Here is a 21,437-nt window from a genome sequence, read left to right as displayed (position 1 = left end):
AAGAGGACACTTCTGTATATTGCTTTGCACCTAGGAATCTGCAAAAGTTTGGACTACTACGCTGGTATTTGTCAACGAACTTATCTACCCCCCCCCCATCCTAACACTGTTAAAGAAAACCACCCAAAACATTAACTCCTTGTTCTTATATTGTGTATCTTTAAATGTTTGAGCTGCTACACTGGTATTTTATTTTTGTAAATTGCAAGGTATCAGCCTCCCCTTTCCCTAACTCACCATACAACCATATTAGGCCTTAAGGTAATTAAAATTAGCAATTAATAACAATGGGATGTCACTGTTTTTGGTGAACAAAGATTTCAGCAATTAATATGTTTTACAATTTACAGTCTTGTACTTGTGCAAGTTTTATTTGTTTTTCTAAAATATCTTTAAAAGTATTTAAAAAATAATAGATAAAATAGAATATATAATAAAATAAATTATTAATACAACTTATTAATTTAGAAAGCAACTGGACAACTTCTTGAATTAATTTGTAATAAATAGTATAATGCTTCATTATAATCAGTTAACAGTTAAGTTGCATACAAACACAACGATTTTTTGAATGATTATCGATAACGATATCATTCAATCGTTGAAAAAATCGTTCACTTTCTGAGTTAAAATGATGAACGATTATCGTTCATGCGCGTTCACGTTTGTAGTTCAGTCAGACTGACCAACTCAACGATTTTCAGTAAGGGAATATGCAAAAATCATTTGTAGTTCAAAAAAATCGTTCATTACATTTAGTAAATGAACGATTTTAGTAAATGATTTTTGTTAATTTTTCCCTTGAAAAAATGAACGAAAATTGTTTACTAAAATAGTTCATTTACTAAATCGTTGTGTGTGTATGCAGCTTTAAGTCTTCATAATTATTTTGCCCTGTGGCCATATGATGTTATATACATATAATTAGCTCATTTACTTTATCATTATAACATGTTATACACCTACAGCAGTGAAAAGTTAGGACAATATCTCACACATATATATGACTACCTGGTCTTTTACCACTCATTATCAGCAGAAAATATTGTCTTTTCAATGTTTGTGAGACCTTTCCACTGATTGCCCATATAGAAATCAAGTTTGCATGTTAATTGAGTAAATTGATGTGTAGTTATGTTAATTATTCTTTTAAAGTATGTACAAAAGTTTAAGGGCCTGATTATGAGTTTCACAAAATGCTGATGATATTCGCAGAAACAGTCAATGTTCTTCAACTGCAAATACATCACACAGAACATGCGTCCCAAGGTGTGTATGCAGAGATGCACAGTTGCAAGTGAAACACACATTATCCAAAGTGTCTTGGAAATGTGCTGGGTTTTCTTGGGCAGTGACTGGGAGGTGGTCCATTGCATGGGAGTGCTATTGGCATGCCGCGGGCATATCGCTGAACTGGTTGCAAGCTCAGATGCTTAATCACTCACATTGGAGGTCATACTCTGATCTGAATAGATAACTAGCATGGACAATTATAGAGAAGTGCTAAGAAAGTCTAGTATCTTAATAAAAGGCAATCAAATATTATAAAAAACAAACTTACACTATATTGCAATTTTGCTAGACAGCAAATTTTAGAAGACATGAACAAAATGCACTTTAAAAATATACAATAAAATAAAAATAGACAGTAAAAGATCAATTATGTGCAAGCCTGAAATACAATCCTTATACGATAAAAAACATTGGTGTACTCTCAGGGGTATATTTACTAAAGTGAGAGTTTTTAGAAGTGGAGATGTTGCCCACAGCCACTAGTCAGATTCTAGCTATTATCTTCTAAATGGTGCTAGTTAAATGTTAAGTAGAATCTGATTGGTTGCTGTGGGCAACATCTTCATTTTTAAAATCTCTCACATTAGTAAATATACTTCTCAGTATTTAGAGAGGATAGCAGCGGGACAAGTACTGTATATTAAGTTGTACTATCGGACAGCAGCGAAGTGCAATAAAGATATAACAATTTTTGTCCCAGGTTACTTTCTAGAGACCATTCACATTTAGCAGACTCTTTGTATAATAATCCTTTTGTTGTAGGTTATTTATAGAGGACTGTGGAGAGGAAAAAATGTATCAAGTCATCCTGGCGTGTATCATCAGAGTTCAGTTTAAAGACACAATGTATCTTTGTAAATAGAAGGGAAAAAAATAGGTATATCCAGTTGTCCTGGCATGGAAAAATCAGGTTCAAGATAGAGTCACAGTGTAAATTGGTATATGGAGGAGAGATTAATTTTACATACTCTTCAACATTACACCGGAGAGCAAATGAGGTAGTTGTGAGGAGACAAGGGAAAGGGACTTCTAGGACTTGCCTGCATGTTGAAAAGAGTTAACCCCATGACCCAGTTCTGTGTTCTTAAATTGAAGCCCTCAGTCTGCATGTCTCATACAGGAAGTTTGCCAGCAGCACACAACAAGGGAGTGTTCCTGTTACAAAGCCCTCCTCCTTCCTCTCTGGAAAGACTGACACCAGGGCCCACCAATGAGAGAGAGAGAGGGAAGTAGGGTGGTGCAGCAAGGGGAATTGTGGATTAGTGTGTGAGTACAGTGTGACTCTGAAGGTTGGGGTGTTGTCCCCTCTCAGTGTCTTTAGATATATAGCAGCAATGTGTGCCCTGATACAGCTGCCATTGCTGGCCAGGTAGGGAGGAGATATACAGGAGCTGGAAAAGACTTTGCTGAACTCTGAGTGGACTGTAATGATATAACCCTGCTTACTATTTGCTTGATTTCTGTGTCTCCATGAATAAAGTTCATCTTGCCTTCATTATAACCTGCTCCACTGTGTGATCCCTGAACCCCATGATACCCAGGTCCCCCGGTATCTTCACATTTGGCGGCAGCAGTGGAATGTCACACAGTTCCTGCAGTAATTCCAGGGGAGTAAGTAGAAGCAACGCTAACACTAGAGAATATCATCATGTAGAGTCAGTCAGGAGTTGCAACCGGTGGCCAAATTGAAAACGTCATGAGAGGTCATCCAGTCAGATGCAGCCGCGATGATGGATGGGGTGTATATTGTAGACCTGGTTCTTGGAGAGGAGCAGGCAACTCCTCAGAATATGCAGGGGCACTTACAGCCTGTGTTGGTAGAGGACCAACGGGTACAGGGCCTACGAGATTCTGGGGCCTCACTCACATTGATTGAGCCAGACCTGATTCCCACCTCCTGGGTGATTCCTGGACTGTATGTACGAATTGCCAGCGCTGGGGGACAACAGATCGATATCCCCATCGCCAAGATACATCTCGACTGGGGAGCCGATCAAGGAATCGTGGAGGTCAGAGTACTCAAGGGGCTACCAGCCAAGGTCATCCTCGGGAATGATCTGGGACAGGGACTGGTGACACGCTTCGTTCAAGTGGTGACCCAGAGCAAAACCCAAAGATCTGTGACCCAGGTGACAGATTCAGAACAGAACCAACCTACCCCGACCACAATGGTGAGCGATTCCAATCCCTTGTCCAGTACTTCAGAGATAGACTTGGGGGAGGTGGACCGGAGCGAGTTTTGACAGGCCCAACAGACAGACCTTTCCCTAAGTAAATTAAGGAGTGCAGCTGACCTGGGGTTGGAAACAGTTGAATTGCTGTACTGAGTGGTCGTTCTTCAGTCTGGACAGGAAACAGTCATGCCTACTAAACAGTTGGTGGTACCTACACCATACAGAGCACAATTACTAGCACTTGCTCATGACATTCCAGCAGCCGGGTATTTTGGCACCCGTAAAACACTGGCCCGATTGTTGCAGAATTTCTTCTGGCCACGAATCTCTAGAGACGTTAAGCAGTATCGAGACACCTGCGATACCTGCCAAAGGCTGGGGAAGCTCCAGCGAAAAGCTCCTCTGCACCCATTACCTATTATAGGGAAGTCCTTTGCCCGTGTTGCCATAGACCTAGTTGGACCATTAGCTATTCCCAGTCAAACGGGAAAGAAGTACATCCTAACACTGGTGGACTTTGCTACACGCTATCCTGAGGCTGTGGCCCTATCATCTATTGACACAGAAGACGTTGCGCAAGCATTGATGGACATATTCAGTCAGCTTGGATACCCGCAGGAAGTCGTCACAGAGCAAGGGCCCCAATTCCAAGGTGAACTAATGCAAACCCTGTGGGAAAAGTGAACATGAATTAAGAACATCTCCCATTCTTTGTGGTGTCCTATATACAAAACACATTTCTTCATTTCAGTGTTATTATTTTAATTTTTTATATGTATTAATTGGTCATATGTAATAAATTGTTATATTTATTTATTTATATTAATATAATTTGGCATAATTGTCTTTCATATGCATATCATCCTTTTTATACATTATTATTACAAATAATTTTGATTTGTTTTTATTTTTATACATCATTATTAATCATTTTTGACATATATTTAAATTTTTTTGGATATATTAGCTCTGGTCAATTGGTATCTACACCATTATGACATATGTTTAATTAGTAAATTTGGGTTGTCCACAGCACTGTTACTTTCTTTTTTGTTTTTCATTTTTGGTTTGCAACCTTTAACAGCAGCATGGAACGTCACCCCTGGTTTTAAAATTGTGTGTATTAGATATCCTGATTTTCAGCGCCTGTGACTATTACCTCTTTCTTTTGTCAATTTACACAAGACACCTCCTGTGGCATTAGTATATTAAATATTTTAGCATTGCTGCTGCGTCTTTGGACACAGCAGCAATGCTAAAATGGTACAACTCTTAGACAGGCCCTTAGTTTCGTACACACGTTGCTGCTGCAATTGGCTCCTTGTTCTAATCCAGATATAGACCTTGCAATTCAGCCAAAGGTTCAGTTAAACTAGTGTCAGTTGTTGCAAACGATCACATCTATAATTGAATCACAATGTAATATATTTCCTATATAATTTTTAAGAAAAATATTAATGCATAATAGGGAAGTTTTTCAAGCAAAAAAAAATCAGCTTATTCAACTTATAAAATGGTGGTGGGGCCACTAACTAAAAATTATAGGGATCTTGCATGCTCAGTAATGCTCTTTTGGTTTGTTTTATAATTTGCCTATTGTACTTAATTTGTTGGTATTGTTACATTTATGATTCTTGACTGTTTTGGTTTTTGCTTTTTTGGACCTCTACGTTTATGTAATTTTCCCACTCTTATCCCACTTTTCAGTGCTGCAGAATATTGTGGCACCAATAAACAATAAGGACAATAGTAGTAGTAAAAGTAAAATATATAAATTATTTTGTATCCTTGGTTCTTTCGCAATCCTAAAGACATGAGGTAAATCTGTGTATGTGTGTACCTAGGGGCTGCTTGCAATGTTATGGAGTTGATGAAGCATGCTTCTGTTTTATATTTTGTAATGTAAGGTGGCAGTGTGTTCCTGACTTTCTGCATACTGTACATACCTAAATTTCTGTCAAAGTGTATAGGTTTGTGAAGCAAGATTATGGCATTTGAGGGGGAGAAGAAGTTTATTTGCCCAATATAAGGAATTGGGAATGATAAGAGAGAGCATTCAATGCTACAGTAGGTACAGAGTAGTCACAATGATGCTCCTAGTTTTGTGGAACAATTAAAATAAAGATATTATTTTGTTAAGTGAGACTATTAAAATGAGATAAAATGATCGGGTAGCACCTATGAAATTGTATCTGTTCCATATACCTTTATTTTGGCAAAAATAAAAAACTTTTGGAAGATATCTACTTTTCTTTTAATATAAACATGCATTAGCCCACAGGCAAAGCACAAAAGTGCTGAAGGAGAAAATATTATACCGTAAATATAATCTCACAGTCACAGGACCTATGCTGGGTGTGAAAAGTGTAATTCTAGCAGTAAAGATAATCGTAAGGACAAACTGAACATGATACAATGTAGAATGCATGCTTATACATTTTGAACACTGTTCACCAAAGAAATATTAACATAATAATAAACTAGAGTTGAACAAAGTTGCTGCAGAATTTCACGTAAATCAAGTTTGGTGGCTGAACAGCCTGTTTCTCAAAGGTACAGAGGTCACGCCATGTAATCTTCAAAGTCCAATTCTGCTTCGACATTCTGCACATCTCACAGAATTTATGTTTATATGTTCTATATATAGAGCTGGGATCACAATGGTTAAATCTACAACCATACCGAATGAGGTGAATATGTTACAGAACTCTGCTGAAAATGTTGCTCAACTCTATCTCAATTCAAATGATATAGGCTACAAACAATGCAAAATTGTTTTATTATTTAGAAAATAGAGTTCATTGGTATAGGACTTTTTAATTACGTTTCTGTGTTCTATTTGTTTGGTTTAGCATTATCCTTTTAGTGAGCCTGGGCCATATGCGATGCTACATCCTCCACTAGATATATAAATATAATTGATTTTACTGTATATTACTGTTTAATTAGCCTGATGTCAGAATGTGTCAGTTTTACAAATTATAATTACAGAAATGTCAGTGGACCTGCATTATAAATTTGTTCTTAAGCTGACAATTACAAAGGCATGTGAACATGCTGTATATCTTGAGAAATAATGGAACAAGAAGGAAAACAAGAAAATATGCTATTAAATTTATAGCTAGATAGATATTTAATTTTAATACACTGTAGCCAAATATGTACGATTCTGAACACAAGCTATTCTATATTGGTTTTAAATCACAGCATTGCTAAATTTTCAGGACAGGTGAGATAGTTTCTATAGTAACCCAGTGCCTACAGTCCACTTAAGCATAACCCCCTAGAGAGGAGCCCGAACACAGGAGACGCAGTTACTATTGTCTTTGTGTTAGGAAATAAAACAAATCCTACAATTGCAATACTAAGAGACTGTATAAGACTGTCAAAAGCAGCAAGACATTTTTTGTAACTGTAGTTTAGTTTGACCTATAATATATATCACATGCCTTTGACTCCATCAACTGTATCCAGAATAAATATGAAATTATTTTAAATAAAAAGTTTTCAACACTTTTAGATTATATTTTGAAACTTGGTCAGCATGCTCAGATAATTGAAGTTTTTTATTGACCATTAACTAACAAGATTGTTTTCTGTGAACTTCAAAAACAACAAAAAATTAATAAAATAAACAAATCAGACATTTGAAAGTCCAATGTGGGCATACACTGATTACGCACTCAGCTCAATTCAAACACAAATTGTTTGTGCCCAGCAATCCATCTTTTGTTACCTACTTATTTAGCGAAAGCTGTCAGTTAACATTGTGTTGAATGACTGTTCATTCAGTATGCCCCAGCTGCAGTATATGTATTTTTTTCTGGTTTTACAGAAGTTTCATTCTTCTGCCAAGGTGAACAGGTGGCGAAAAAAATAATATAAACTGTTTTCAAAAGAACATGGCTGCAATAAAATATTGCAAGAAAGGAATAATGGCAAAAGAAGGAATGATGGTTTGAAAGCATACATAATGACACACATTGCTTATGACGCCTTCCATTGAGGTTCTGCATAGATACAGTACCCTGGCAGACATCAGAAAGGGTCCGGCGAATAAACTCTCTGTTTTCATTAACAATATAATTGTACACAGGGCCTGATTCAGTTACAGGCACCAGATGTTTTACTTGGGCAGTGACGGGGAAGGTGGCTCGATTTAGTGGGCATGTCGGAGGTGTGCCGGCATGCAAATTCCAACAGAAAGTCTGAGCAACCACACAAATAACCAGGGGTGTTTCCAGGGGTCCGAGCACCCCATAAAAAGAAAGGGACTGGTGCCCCCCCTCATATGTTCAGAATAATTACATGCTGTACTTATAATGCTAAAAACTGCTGCTGTCTCAACTGCACACCTGGGGGAGCGTAGGAGTTAGTAATGTTCCAGTAATTCTACCAGTTGAGAATAATCTCCAGCCATTATACCCCCAGTTCTCTTCAGCCTCATTGCATGTGTTTCTGCAGCTCCAGCCCCACAGTGTCTATACAGTTCCAGCCAGCCCCCCAGAGTCTCTCCAGCCAGCCCTATTCTGACTCACCAGCCAGCTCCCTTTCTGTCTCTCCAGCCCCTTCTGTCTCATCAGCCAGGACCCATTCTGTCCTTCCAGCCAGCATTTCTTTTGTCACTCAAGCCAGTACCCCTTTTGTCTCTCCAGCCAGCATCCCCTTCTGTCTCACCAACAGCATCCTCTTCTGTCTCACCAACCAGCACCCCTTCTATCTCACCAGGAAACCCATTTGTCTCTACAGCCAGCCCCCCTTCTGTCTCATCATCCATTCCCCCTTCTGTCTCTCCAGCCACCCCCCTTTGGTCTCACCAGCCACCAACTTCTGTCTTTCCAGACAGCCTCCTTATGTCTTTCCAGCCAACACACTCTTCTGTCTCTCCAGTCCCTGGCCCCATATATCCAGACCCGCAGCCCACAGGCACTTACCTTCTCTTGTGTCTTTTGGCTGCAGCTGTCTCCTTCGCGCTTCAGCCAGCCTCACTGCCTGAGTGATGTCCGCGACTTATCTCAATAAAAAAACTGAGACAAGGCACTCCACACCACAGTTACATCCAAGGCCCTGATTCTACCTACTGGCTGTGGGTGGCACTGCTGGGCAGCACTCCCTCTCCTCAGCCGACACCTCTGGCAAGTGCTAACCTGGTTCAAGGGTTAGAAATGCCAATGCAAATAACTCAATATCACAAATTCTGACTAGAGAGGTAAAACGTGAGCTCAGGGGCAGGTAATCAAGGTTGAGTGCAGTAAGGGTGGGCTCGTGTAACAGAGACATTGGGCCTGCTTCAAAGTAGAGATGTGTACAGACCCCCATGTTTTGGTTTTGTTTTGGCTTTGCTTTTATTTAAAAATTTATAAAAACAGGTTAAACCATGTAAGTTGGACCTGTTTTTGTTTTCGATAGTATTATTAACAACAATAACATTAATTTCGAGTCAATATTGACCAACTCACAGCACCTGAAATCACAAGGGAGGGACTGAATGGCAATCTACAATACGCGAGATGATCTGTAAACGAGTTTGTGTGTTTTCTTTTGTTCCTAAATTGACAGCCAGGTGGAACTATAAGTCCCAGCATGAAAAGCCCATCATTTTAGGCCACACTGGAGGTGCAACACTTAGAGCACCTGCTGGATAGTGTCAATGATCAGCATACAATATTATTTTTTGCTATATACTTTTTATTATATAATAGTATTCTTTATAGATGAATGGCGGTAGTGGATGAGGGGCTGCCTACTTTATGAAGTCACTGGAGTGGGCGGCATGGTCAAATTACAAACTTGGTGTTGAGCAGGCTGCTAGTGGCAATGTCTGCAGCGGGTAGCGGCAAAGCCATTTCTGTTGGAATGGAATAGGAAGGAAGGCTGGGGGGATGGTGTGAAGGTACAGTGTGCAGTGAGTTAAGCACAGTACCCTGACAATGGTCACCATGAATTTATCTAGTTTCATTGAAAGCTGAAAGTGCTTCTTTACACCACCATACTTTACACTCTCTGTGGCATTGAATGAAGGGTGAATTTGTGTCTTGATTGTCAAATGTTACATGTGCAAAACTAAAATTTTAAAAACTATATACAGTAATGCAGAGAACATAGGGCCTCATTCAGACCCACTCGCAAGCGGCTGTCCGCTCGCAAGTGGGTCGATGGAGTGCACTGTGCATGCGCCAGACGTGATGAGCGAAGGACTTTCCTTCGCTCGTTGTGTCTGATCAAAGGGGGCGTGCTGTCGATGTTGATTGACAGCACGCCCCCTTTGGTGGGCGTGCCGGGGGCGTGCCTGCCAGACGGAGGCATTCCCAAGGGAACACCTACCGTCAGAAGCCGGCCCCAATGACAGGGAAGGTTGTGTGCGCCAACAGTGGTACTAGGAAGAGCTGGGACCAATGACTGGGAGCGCCAAATGGAGGGGGGGGGACATGTTGCACATGAAACCCATCACAACGAGCTGGAATACAGATCCGCCATTGAGAAATTTTAAAGTTTGGTGTTCCCTTGACATTAAAACTATGTGGCATAATGTGTAAGGACATTACTGTGTGCAAGTGGCGCTATTAGTAAAATGATGAGCCTTATGATTCACAGTTTGATTGGAATTGGGTGTGAGGTTAATGTCACGGCTGGGTCTGAGTTAGGAGCCGGTGTGGAGACAGAGGACGTTAGTGGACCGGTTTGCTGGTACTGGAAGGAAGCTGGTTCAAGGGGGTGCGAATCATGAATGATGAGATGACAAGAAGATCCGGACAGGTGCTGCAGAAGCGAAGGTTCGTCGGACCCGGGCACCGGAGTGGAGAAGTAGGACCAGAGTCTCGAGGACAGCGGGCCCTCCTGGGAAGCAGGACAGAGAGCAACACACAGGAACTGGGGACAGTGGTAGACAAGCTGGAGCAGAACTGTGAATGCAGGCAGACTGTGACATCCTGCAGCGGATGGGAGCTCAGGAACTAACACACAGCTCACGCTGTGTATGACATTGCACTGGCAAGGAAAGAGTGTGCAAGGCACTCTTAAGTACCATAGGTAGTGCAGGGATTGGCTGGAGCTCAGGAGCAAAGCAGGGATGGGATAGGCTACCCCCAGGTAACGTGTCTGCCGCAAGATGGCGGCGCCCAGCAGCCGCCGGTGAACACAGAGGTCCGCTGCCATCAGCCCCCCAGCACCCGGATCACCTCCAGGAGCCGCCGCAGGAAGGACCCTGCCAGAGCGCCCGGACAGGTAAGGTCCGAGTGCTCCGTGGCAACGCCGCCCAGGTCGTGACAGTACCCCCTCTTTTAGGAACGGTCTCCGGACATTTCCTGGGCTTCTTAGGGTTCTTAGAATGGAAATCGAGGATTAAACGGGGTGCCTGGACATCTTCGGCCTTTTCCCATGACCTTTCTTCGGGACCGTAACCTTTCCAGTCCAACAAATATTGCAATTGACCGTAACGGAATCTTGAATCCAAAATTTGTTTCACTTCGAATTCGTCTCCCCTCATAGTCTTGACTTTGGGAGTTGAAGGAAGAACCTTGAAAAATCGATTTAGGATTAGCGGTTTCAATAAGGAGACATGGAAGGAGTTCGAAATTCTGAGATAATGAGGAAGTTTTAACTTGTAGGCTACGGGGTTGATGACCTCGATGATAGGAAAAGGACCGATAAACCGAGGAGCGAATTTCATCGAAGGAACTCGGAGTCGTAAATTTCGGGTAGACAACCACACTTGATCTCCCACCTTCATGCTAGGAATGGCCCTTCTTTTAGTATCAGCCTTTAGCTTGTATCGAAGGGACGTTTTCAGAAGTAAGGAGTGAACTTGAGTCCAAATTTTAGAGTAGTCTTGTAAAGTGGAGGTCACAGCAGGCACATCGAAGGTTGGTAAGTCTGTAAACTCGGGCACTCGAGGGTGGAGGCCATAAACAATCATAAAGGGAGTTTGTCCAGTCGAAGAGTGGTAGGAATTGTTGTGCGCAAATTCTGCCCATGGAAGAGAATCGGACCAATTATCCTGGGAAGAAGACATATAGATCCTTAGGAAGGTTTCTAAGTCTTGGTTTACTCTCTCTGTGGATCCATTGGATTGAGGATGATAGGCGGTCGAAAATTTTAACTTAACTTGGAACGTAGAACATAGGGCCCTCCAGAACTTGGCCACAAATTGGGCCCCTCGATCTGATACGATCTCCGATGGAAGACCATGTGGGCGGAATATGTGAAGAACAAAGAGTCTAGCTAACTCAGAGGTGGTGGGTAGCTTGGAGAGTGGGATAAAATGTACCATCTTAGAAAAACGGTCAATCACGACCCAAATGGTGGTAAATCCGTTGGAGGTAGGTAAGTCCGTCACAAAATCCATAGATAAATGAGTCCAGGGTCGAGAAGGAATGGAGAGTGGCAAGAGGGCTCCTGCCGGAGGTAGTCTGGAGGATTTATGTTGGGCACACGCAGAGCAGGAGGCAATGAACTCGGCAATTTCAGACTTCATGGCAGGCCACCAATAGAAACGGCGCAAGAATTCCAGTGTCTTGCAGATGCCAGTATGTCCAGAAAAACAAGATGTATGTGCCCAAGTGAGGAGTCGTTTACGGAGGGCAGGAGCAACAAAAGTTTTCCCGGGAGGTGGCTGGATATGGATAGTAGCGAAAACCTTGGACTCTAGTACTGGAGTTTCCTTGGGAAGACCCGAGAGAGCTTCAGAGGAGAGCGAATGAGAGAGAGCGTCTGCTTTCTGATTCTGGGTTCCAGGACGAAAGGTCAAAACAAAATTAAACCGGGAGAAAAATATTGCCCATCTAGCTAAGCGAGAACTGAGGCACTGGACGTTCTTCAGGTACAGCAGATTCCGATGGTCGGTGTAAACCGTGATGGGAAACTGGGCTCTCTCGAGGAGATAACGCCACTCAGAAGAAGCTGCTTTGACTGCTAATAGTTCCTGTTCCCCAATCGGATAATTTCTTTCTGCCGGTAAGAATTTTTTTGAGAAATAACCACAGGGGTGGATTCTGTTATCTTCGAACTTCTGGGACAGTACCGCCCCCACCGCTTCAGTAGAGGCGTCTACCTCCAAGAAAAAGGGTCTGGAAATGTCGGGCTGTCTCAGGATGGGTGCAGAGATGAATGCTTGTTTTAGCATTTGAAAGGCTGTCTCCGCTTCTGGAGACCACATAGAGGGGTTAGCTCCTTTGCGAGTAAGGGCAGAAATTGGCACCGCTAAGGTAGAGAATCCTTTGATGAACTTCCTGTAATAATTTGTGAACCCCAGAAACCTCTGGACTGCTTTCAAAGAATCCGGACGGGACCAGTCCAGGATGGCCTGTACCTTCTTGGGGTCCATCTCTAACCCAGAGCCAGAGATAATATAACCTAGGAAAGGAATGGAGGGAACTTCGAACTCACACTTTTCCAGTTTGCAGTACAAAAGATTTTCCCTCAGGCGTGATAGGACCTCTCTCACATGAGAGCGATGTTCAGTAAGAGAGGAGGAGAAGATCAATATGTCATCCAGGTAAACGACAATGGAAACATATAACAAATCTCTGAATATTTCATTTACAAAGTTCTGAAATATAGCGGGGGCATTGCAGAGTCCAAATGGCATCACTAGGTATTCAAAGTGACCGTCTCTGGTGTTAAAGGCGGTTTTCCATTCATCACCGGCACGGATTCTAATGAGGTTATACGCCCCGCATAGGTCCAGTTTAGTGAATACTGAAGCTCCTTTGACACGGTCGAACAATTCAGTAATAAGGGGCAGAGGATATCGATTCTTAATGGTAATGTCGTTCAAACCCCGATAATCGATACAGGGTCGAAGACCTCCATCCTTCTTGGATACAAAGAAGAACCCAGCACCAGCGGGAGAAGTAGATGGACAAATAAAACCCTTCTGGAGATTCTCTTGTATGTAGTCAGACATAGCTTGGGTCTCTGGCAACGATAAGGGATAAATACGGCCTCGGGGCGGATTCTTGCCGGGAACCAAATCAATCGAGCAATCCCAATCCCGATGCGGAGGAAGTTCGTCAGCCCTGGTCTTGCAGAAGACGTCGGAAAAGGTCCGATAATGAAGAGGCACGGACGAATCTCTTGGTATTTTAATCTCTTTAATAGGCTTTATACAAGGGAGGCAAGAGGCAAAGCAGGAGTTTCCCCAAACTGTAACTTGCATGGAACTCCAGTCGATATGCGGATTATGTTTACATAGCCACGGATATCCCAGAATTATCCCGTGGGAGGCCTTGGGAATCACCAGGAAGCGAATGAGTTCTGTATGAAGGGCCCCCACACGAACTTGAACGGCCTGGGTTTGAAAGGAGATATTCCCGTTGAATATTCGGCTACCATCCACGGCTGATAGGGAGTTGGCTTGGGAGAGAGGAGTGACCGGGATCTGGAGATCTTGAACCAATTCGGCAGAAATGAAATTTTCAGCGGCTCCTGAATCAAGAAGAGAAAAAATTGTTTGAGGTCCTTGTTTTAAATCTAATACAAGAGACATGACGGATTCATTTAAAGTTGGAGATGGGGACAAGACTCCTAACCTGGTGTCTCCAGTGCCAGTTAGGAGCGAGGGTTTCCCGGACGTCGAGAACAGGAGGCGACCAGATGTCCGGGCTCACCACAATATAAGCACAAGTTCTCACTGCGGCGCTTTTGCCGTTCTTCAATGGAGAGCCGGGTCCGGTTAATTTGCATGGGTTCATCATCAGCCGGGGTTTCAGACAACGGTGCCACAGGTGGACTAGAAACTCGGGACCTAAAATGATCTCCCTTGAATCTCTCTGCCTGTCTCTCGTGATAGCTAGGTCTACTTTATTGCAGAAGGAAATCATGTCGTTTAGTTTGGCAGGAACCTCCCGGGTGGCAAGGTCGTTTTTTAACCTCTCCGAGAGGCCATTCCAGAAGGCGGCGACTAAGGCTTCCTCATTCCACTTTAACTCGGATGCTAAGGTTTGGAATTGTATAATATATTGGCTGATTGGTCGGGATCCTTGGCAGAGATGCATAATCTCAGTGGACGCGGAAGTAGTTCTCCCCGGTTCGTCGAATATTCTACGGAAAGAGGTCAGGAAATCGGTGTAGTTGTCCAGTAAGGGATCAGATCTTTCCCAAAGCGGGGATACCCAGTCCAGGGCTGAACTGGATAACAGAGAGACGATGTAGGCTACCTTAGACTTGGCAGTAGGAAAATTCGATGGTTGGAGCGTAAAATGAACGTCACACTGGTTTAAAAAACCGCGGCACAGTTTAGGCATCCCATCGAACTTGCTCGGAGTGGGTAGGTGCAAATGCGATGAGGTGGTAGCAGAAGTAGCGACTGGAAGTGACGGTGGGTTGGTAGCAGCAGGCATGTTCACCGTAACTAGGGAGGCTTGTAAGGAGTCCTGCCTGAGAGACATATCCTGCAGGAATTGGGCTAACTGCCCAGCTTCCAGGCATTCTAGCCGGTTGGAAATACCCTGTAAAAGGTCCACACTAGGACTCTGCCCACTAGCCATATCCATGTGGCCAGTGCAAACTGTCATGGCTGGGTCTGAGTTAGGAGCCGGTGTGGAGACAGAGGACGTTAGTGGACCGGTTTGCTGGTACTGGAAGGAAGCTAGTTTCAAGGGGGTGCGAATCATGAATGATGAGACGACAAGAAGATCCGGACAGGTGCTGCAGAAGCGAAGGTTCGTCGGACCCGGGCACCGGAGTGGAGAAGTAGGACCAGAGTCTCGAGGATGGCGGGCCCTCCTGGGAAGCAGGACAGAGAGCGACACACAGGAACTGGGGACAGCGGTAGACAAGCTGGAGCAGAACTGTGAATGTAGGCAGACTGTGACAACCTGCAGCGGAGGGAAGCTCAGGAACTAACACACAGCTCACACTGTGTACGACATTGCACTGGCAAGGAAAGAGTGTGCAAGGCACTCTTAAGTACCATAGGTAGTGCAGGGATTGGCTGGAGCTCAGGAGCAAAGCAGGGATGGGATAGGCTACCCCCAGGTCACGTGTCTGCCGCAAGATGGCGGCGCCCAGCAGCCGCCGGTGAACACAGAGGTCCGCTGCCATCAGCCCCCCAGCGCCCGGATCACCTCCAGGAGCCGCCGCAGGAAGGACCCTGCCAGAGCACCCGGACAGGTAAGGTCCAAGTGCTCCGTGGCAACGCCGCCCGGGTCGTGACAGTTAGTTGACTGGGTGATGTCATCTGTACATTATCTAATGCACATTATCAGTAAGGGGTTCATGCTGAACAGGAAAACAGCATTTGGCTTTGTCCCTAATCCTATGGTGATGTTAACGTCATTTATTCATGTCATAAAGTAGTCTTTTCCTTTGAGGCCATGCCCCTTATTGTGAGGCCACAACCCTTTTTAGGGAGACTGCAATATTACTATCTCATGCTTGGTGAGGGGGAGCATATTTACTGTTCACACTGGGAGCCATATTGTCTAAAACTGCCCTGATAAGAGCCCCTATATTGTTAACAGGACATGAAAACATGTGGACTTTTTAACAAATGTTTGTAAAATAGGTGCTAATAGAGGCTTCTTTCCTTCCAAAAATATCCCCCATATTTTTCACACCGCAAAGAATACAACAGAGAACATGGTCAATGTATTAATGACTTTCCTTGGCAGTGGTATTTGACCATGAATGAGCACAAAAAGATTTGCTCTTACTGCTGCTTTATAATGGGTCATGAAGCATTATCATGAGAAGACCCATCTGGACACACATGGACATGTTGGTGTGAAAGTGTTAATTGACACATCTCTCCTGCTTTATCTAAATGTAATGGCATCTCGGCTTCATCTTTAGTGGAAGTGCCTAAACCTAAAAATTGCTTGGAGTCCTCAATGTTGAATGATTTTTTGTTTCCTATCAGGGGCAAACTTAGGAAAGCTTGATGAACTAATGGCCTAATAGCATGTTGTTGCACAGTAAAATAGATAGTCACCTAACTAGGGGAAATACACCTGGCATATTTATTAATGCACAATGGTAAAGGATAAGACTAGTGAACTTATGGAAAAAGAATAATTAACACAAAAAAAGTATCTGTTCCATCTCTCTATATGAGCACAACATGGTAATAGTGAATGTGATCAACATAGACAATTCACTTGTATAATCTCAAACTCCTTGTTTCTTAGAAAATGTACCACTGTGTACTATGAGAGCCATTTCACATACACTCCACATATACTATTAATGACCACTATGACGTAGCTACATGAGCTCAGGTGGTACCATTAGCACACTTATAGGGGAACCTAGGCCATGTGTTGAGGACAAGGCAATTCTTACCCTTAAGATAAAATAATTTCCTGGGCACTGGTGATTGTCAGACTCAAATGCAAAACACACAGTTCAGTTTGTGCAGGTAGTCCCAACTCAATTAATGGTGTTGATATAAATTAAGCAGTCTCTGGATTCTAATTTACTACTAACAGCTGGAGTAATGTACTGTATACTTTTATTAGCACCGTAGTGCAGAGGTTCCCAAACGCAGTCCTCAAGGTTCCCCAACAGTTCAGGTTTTAGAGATATTCATGATTGAGCACAGGTGACTTCATTAGTACCTCAGTCATTTTGATTTAACAACCTGTGCTCAACCATGGATATCTCTAAAACCTCAACTGTTGGGGTGCCTTGAGTACCGTGTTTTGGAACCTCTGCCCTAGTGTGTAATAACAATAGTTCTCAGGGTTACTCACTTAGGCCCTGCCTCAGAGCCGGATGCTCTGACAGAGCTCTCGCTCTGAATCAGGGACGGTCTTTTTTTTATTTTAGAATGGCCTCCTGGCCGCTCGCATAGCTGTGGGCTTGCGACAAGACCCTTGTGGTAGGGTCTCATGGCCGCAAACCCCAGAGAGCTTTTGGCTCTAACAGAGCCAAAAGGTCTCCCACTGACATTACTTGTGATGTCAGTGGGGCCGCCGGCAGACGGTAGGTGTTCTCATGGGAACGCCTCCATCTGGGCAGCCACCCCCCGGCCCACCCACCAAAGGGTGCGTGCTGTCACTCAACATCGACAGCACGCCCCCTTTGGTGCGAGACCCGGAGCGACGGATTGCCTGTCGCTATCCAGGTCTCACGCATGCGCACAACGGAGCTGGCTCCGTCGACCCGGTTGCGAGCGCTCAGCGCTTGCGACTGGGTCAGAATCAGGCCCTTTGTCCCATGGCCTCTACCAACACTGCAGTCATGGGAATAAATAAATATTGTGCTCCTGCTGCAAGTGCTTGATCTACTAAGTACTGGGTCTCTTCTGATATTTATAGGAACATCTCGCAGAGCTGGACAACTTGGAATTTGGGATCTGGACATGCTGTATTTGGGCAAGGGCAGATTGGTCATATACTTTACTAGGAGTTTTCCAGGTAGGCCATATTTTTAGAAAAGATTTATTTGTTCAGGACCAGATGATTTAGCATTGGTGTAATGTGGTAAGGGTGCCATTTTTGTAAGTTTGAGGAGCTAAAGGGTAGTGCTGTGAAATAAAGAAGATTAGGTGTATTACTGTAACATAGGGGGAATTGCTGATTACTGTAGCGTGTGTGCATGTGTATTAATGCTTGTGTTAATATCAGGGGTTGTTAAAAAAATGGGTCAATTTCTGAAATGACTGGTGAATGATATTGATTTTTTTTGTTGAAGATGTTTGGACAGGGAAGTGCTGGCTGTCCAAGAGGTGACTATTATATAAGCCTTTTACAAACAAGGCCAAAGGTTCCAGAATCCAGCCAAACACTGAGCTTAAGGGGTCTAGTTACTAAGCAATGTTAGGAGACAGAGTGAAAAGTGAATAGTCTGTGATAAGGTGCCAGCCAATCAGCTCCCAACTGTCATCTCACAGTATATGTTTGAAAAATGACAGTTGGGAGCTGATTGGCTGGCACCTTATCACAGACTATTCACTTTTCAATCTGTCTCCTAACATTGCTTAGTAACTAGACCCCTAAGACACCAGCAGGTAGTGAAAATGCAAGGACAGGTAATAGAGATTATCGCCTAAGTTCTTAATTATGCCTTGTCAGTGCATTTGAGTAAAAAGTGGCTGAAAAATGACTTACTTTGTAAAGTGATACTTATGCCTCTTGCTTCCCAATCACTCCCATGTTTGGTTGCATGGCAGAACCAACACCGATAGTCCACTTGTTATTGATTTGTCATTTATTCACAATTTGACAAAAGTTATCATGGGGCCATTTTGAAAATATTTTCCATGGTTACTTTAAATTCCCACACCATCTATGAATGTTGCCCATGATCTATCTGATAGAAGCTAGCACCTGACACTTTCTGGGCTATGCCAGATATCAAAACAGAACACAAACATGGCAGGCTCTGCAGACACACTCTCCACAGGCTTTATTATTTAAGTAGGCCAATAGTTTGAGCCATTTAACTTCTTCCAAAACACTCAAGCAGCTCCTTTATGCTACACTTCCATGCTTTCTCTGTCCCTTCTCAGAATCCCATATTCCAGGTTAATAGGCATGGGAAGACTTACTTCCTCTTCATTCCCCCAGAACCATGTAGCTAACATCATCTGCGATCAGCCAGCACTGCCCGATAAGTTCAGCCATTTCTCTCTCCTCTGTTTGTACAGTACTACTCCCCTCCACAGGAAATCTTTACTCATCCTATCAGATTGTCTAGCAGCTTCAATGGTTTCAAGCATTCCCTGAAAATGCACATGTGTATAAGAGCCCACCAGCACTTTTCATGCTCTAGCTCACACCTTCTGTTCTCCTTCCATCTTTTCCCTGTTCAACACAGAGTTGCACTGGCATTCCCATAGACTGTAAGCATAAAGCATTAGGGCCTTCCTCCCTTTTGGTTCTCATCCTGTGCTATCCTTGGGACTGATTCAGAGATGGACGGCATTGCAGAGCCACATACAAGCTTAAGCTTCCAGCAGCCTGACCGAGTGCTGGCCACTTCAGAGGGGAGAAGAGGAGAAAGAAAAGAGACCAAGGTATTAATCACATCAGGCTAAGCAAGATACATTACTACATTTAACCAGCTAGTTCATATAAGGTAAGAGATGGATGGAAATGCAGAGCTGCATACAATCTGAAGCTTCCAGCAACCACTTCAGAGACCAGGAATCTGCATCCACTGATGCAGACCCTGGCCTCATCCGTCCTAGAAAATGGGGTGACATGCCCTTGTTTCGGGGAACAGTTACCAGCTACACCCCCGCTCTGACCCCAAATGCCACAGCATTTTTCAATCATGCTGCGGCTTTGAGGGGTCTGCGAGCATAATCATAGGACTGCATAGGTGCAGACATGGAATCATCGGAGATGTATGTTCATCATCAGATGAACTAACATCTCTGAATCTGGCCCCTTGTCTCCAGTGTACTCCGTAACTGTGATACTGTACTTTCTGTCCGTCCGTCCCCCTTACAAAGGCACTGGGTCACCGAGTGTTACTTTATAACTGACATTCATTTAGTTGTCTAATTATATCACTGTTGGAACTTTCCTCTAGTACTGTCTGTTTGAACCTTTTTATATTATATTGTTAGTGTATACTTTTGTAATTCTCCTTCAACGATGCAATGAACACTTGGTAGCAAGAAAAAAATAAAAGATAATAATACTACAGTAAACCTAACAACTGTGTTTTTTCATTTAATGGTTATTGCTGCTTTAAACACCATTAGCAAAACCACTGACAATTAGCGGTTTTGATAAATCGCAGCTTAGTAAATATGCTCCATAATATCTGCATCTATGTTAAATCATGGGCTTATGCACATAAAACCTAAAAGCATGCTGGTTTGGTAACTACCTATTAGAAAGTGCTATATAGAATGAACTACCTCTTACATTCTATTTTACAGAGTATTTTACTTTGCAAATTATAGATATAGTTCACCAAGCTGTGATTCATAGAAAGATAAATAATTCAAGCAGTTTCTCCAAAGTCCCATGCATGTGGCATGAGTGTTTACAAATGTACATATGTTCCAACATATTGTGACAGTGTATTGTCTTTAATGATACTCCTGTGCTAAGTTATTTTTTAATATGGTGTTCTGAATGGGATTTTTCCATAGAGACATTTTTCTACTCTCCACAATGACAAAAATGTGTTTATTTGTATGGTCCAATTATTTGTGTTGAGCAAATCAGAATAATTTATTGTTGAAACTAAAATATGACAATGAATACCTTATGGATATAATTAACACTCTCTGGTGTGAGTCAGCCATTTAAATGAAAATGTCTGAAAATCACAAATACAAAACACAAAGTAAGTAATTCTGAATCTTGTCATATAGAATCGCATCAAGGTGATTATTATAACTGAATAATTGGTGTGTTCTGTATGAACTTACCATTTACACACGTAGAATCTGTAGCTGTCATTACCTGTCAAGTGACCCATGCTGGGTGGCCTCAGTTTTACTGCACTACCCAGTGTCACCATCATCAAACAAACATTTCACATATACCCAGCTGTCAGACAGGGCTGGTGCTTGGGTGTTTGGCACACCCCTGCAAAGTATAATTTGCACCCTCCCATTTTTTGTAAAGGGACAGCCTAAGGTGCACGTCGCAAAAAAGGGCCGTGGTCTCACACAAATTGGGTATACCCCAATTCAATTTATGTCTCATAGTAAAACAATCTTATTCACATTACACCGCACATAGTGCCCCTCATTCACATTACACCACACAGTAGTATCCCTTATTCACATTACAACACAAAGTAGTACCCCTTATACACAATGCCCACACCAGTGCCCCTTATACACAATGCCCACAGTACTGCCCCTTATACACATAATGCCCACAGTAGTAATGCCCCTTACATGCAATGTCCTGTTTAAGTTACCTTTAACCAGGTGTTGTTCCATAATAAGTAATATATTCCAATCCAGTATACTTAAGAATTTGTGATTTTATTAATTAATTAAATAAATAGATCAAGCCCTTAACTGGGAGAAATAATGTATTCTCCAGGGTTAATGCA

Source organism: Taudactylus pleione, unplaced genomic scaffold, assembly GCF_031769625.1.
Source record: "Taudactylus pleione unplaced genomic scaffold, aTauple2 ptg000573l, whole genome shotgun sequence".
Lineage (NCBI taxonomy): Eukaryota > Metazoa > Chordata > Amphibia > Anura > Myobatrachidae > Taudactylus > Taudactylus pleione.
Note: the sequence above shows the minus strand (reverse complement) of the source record.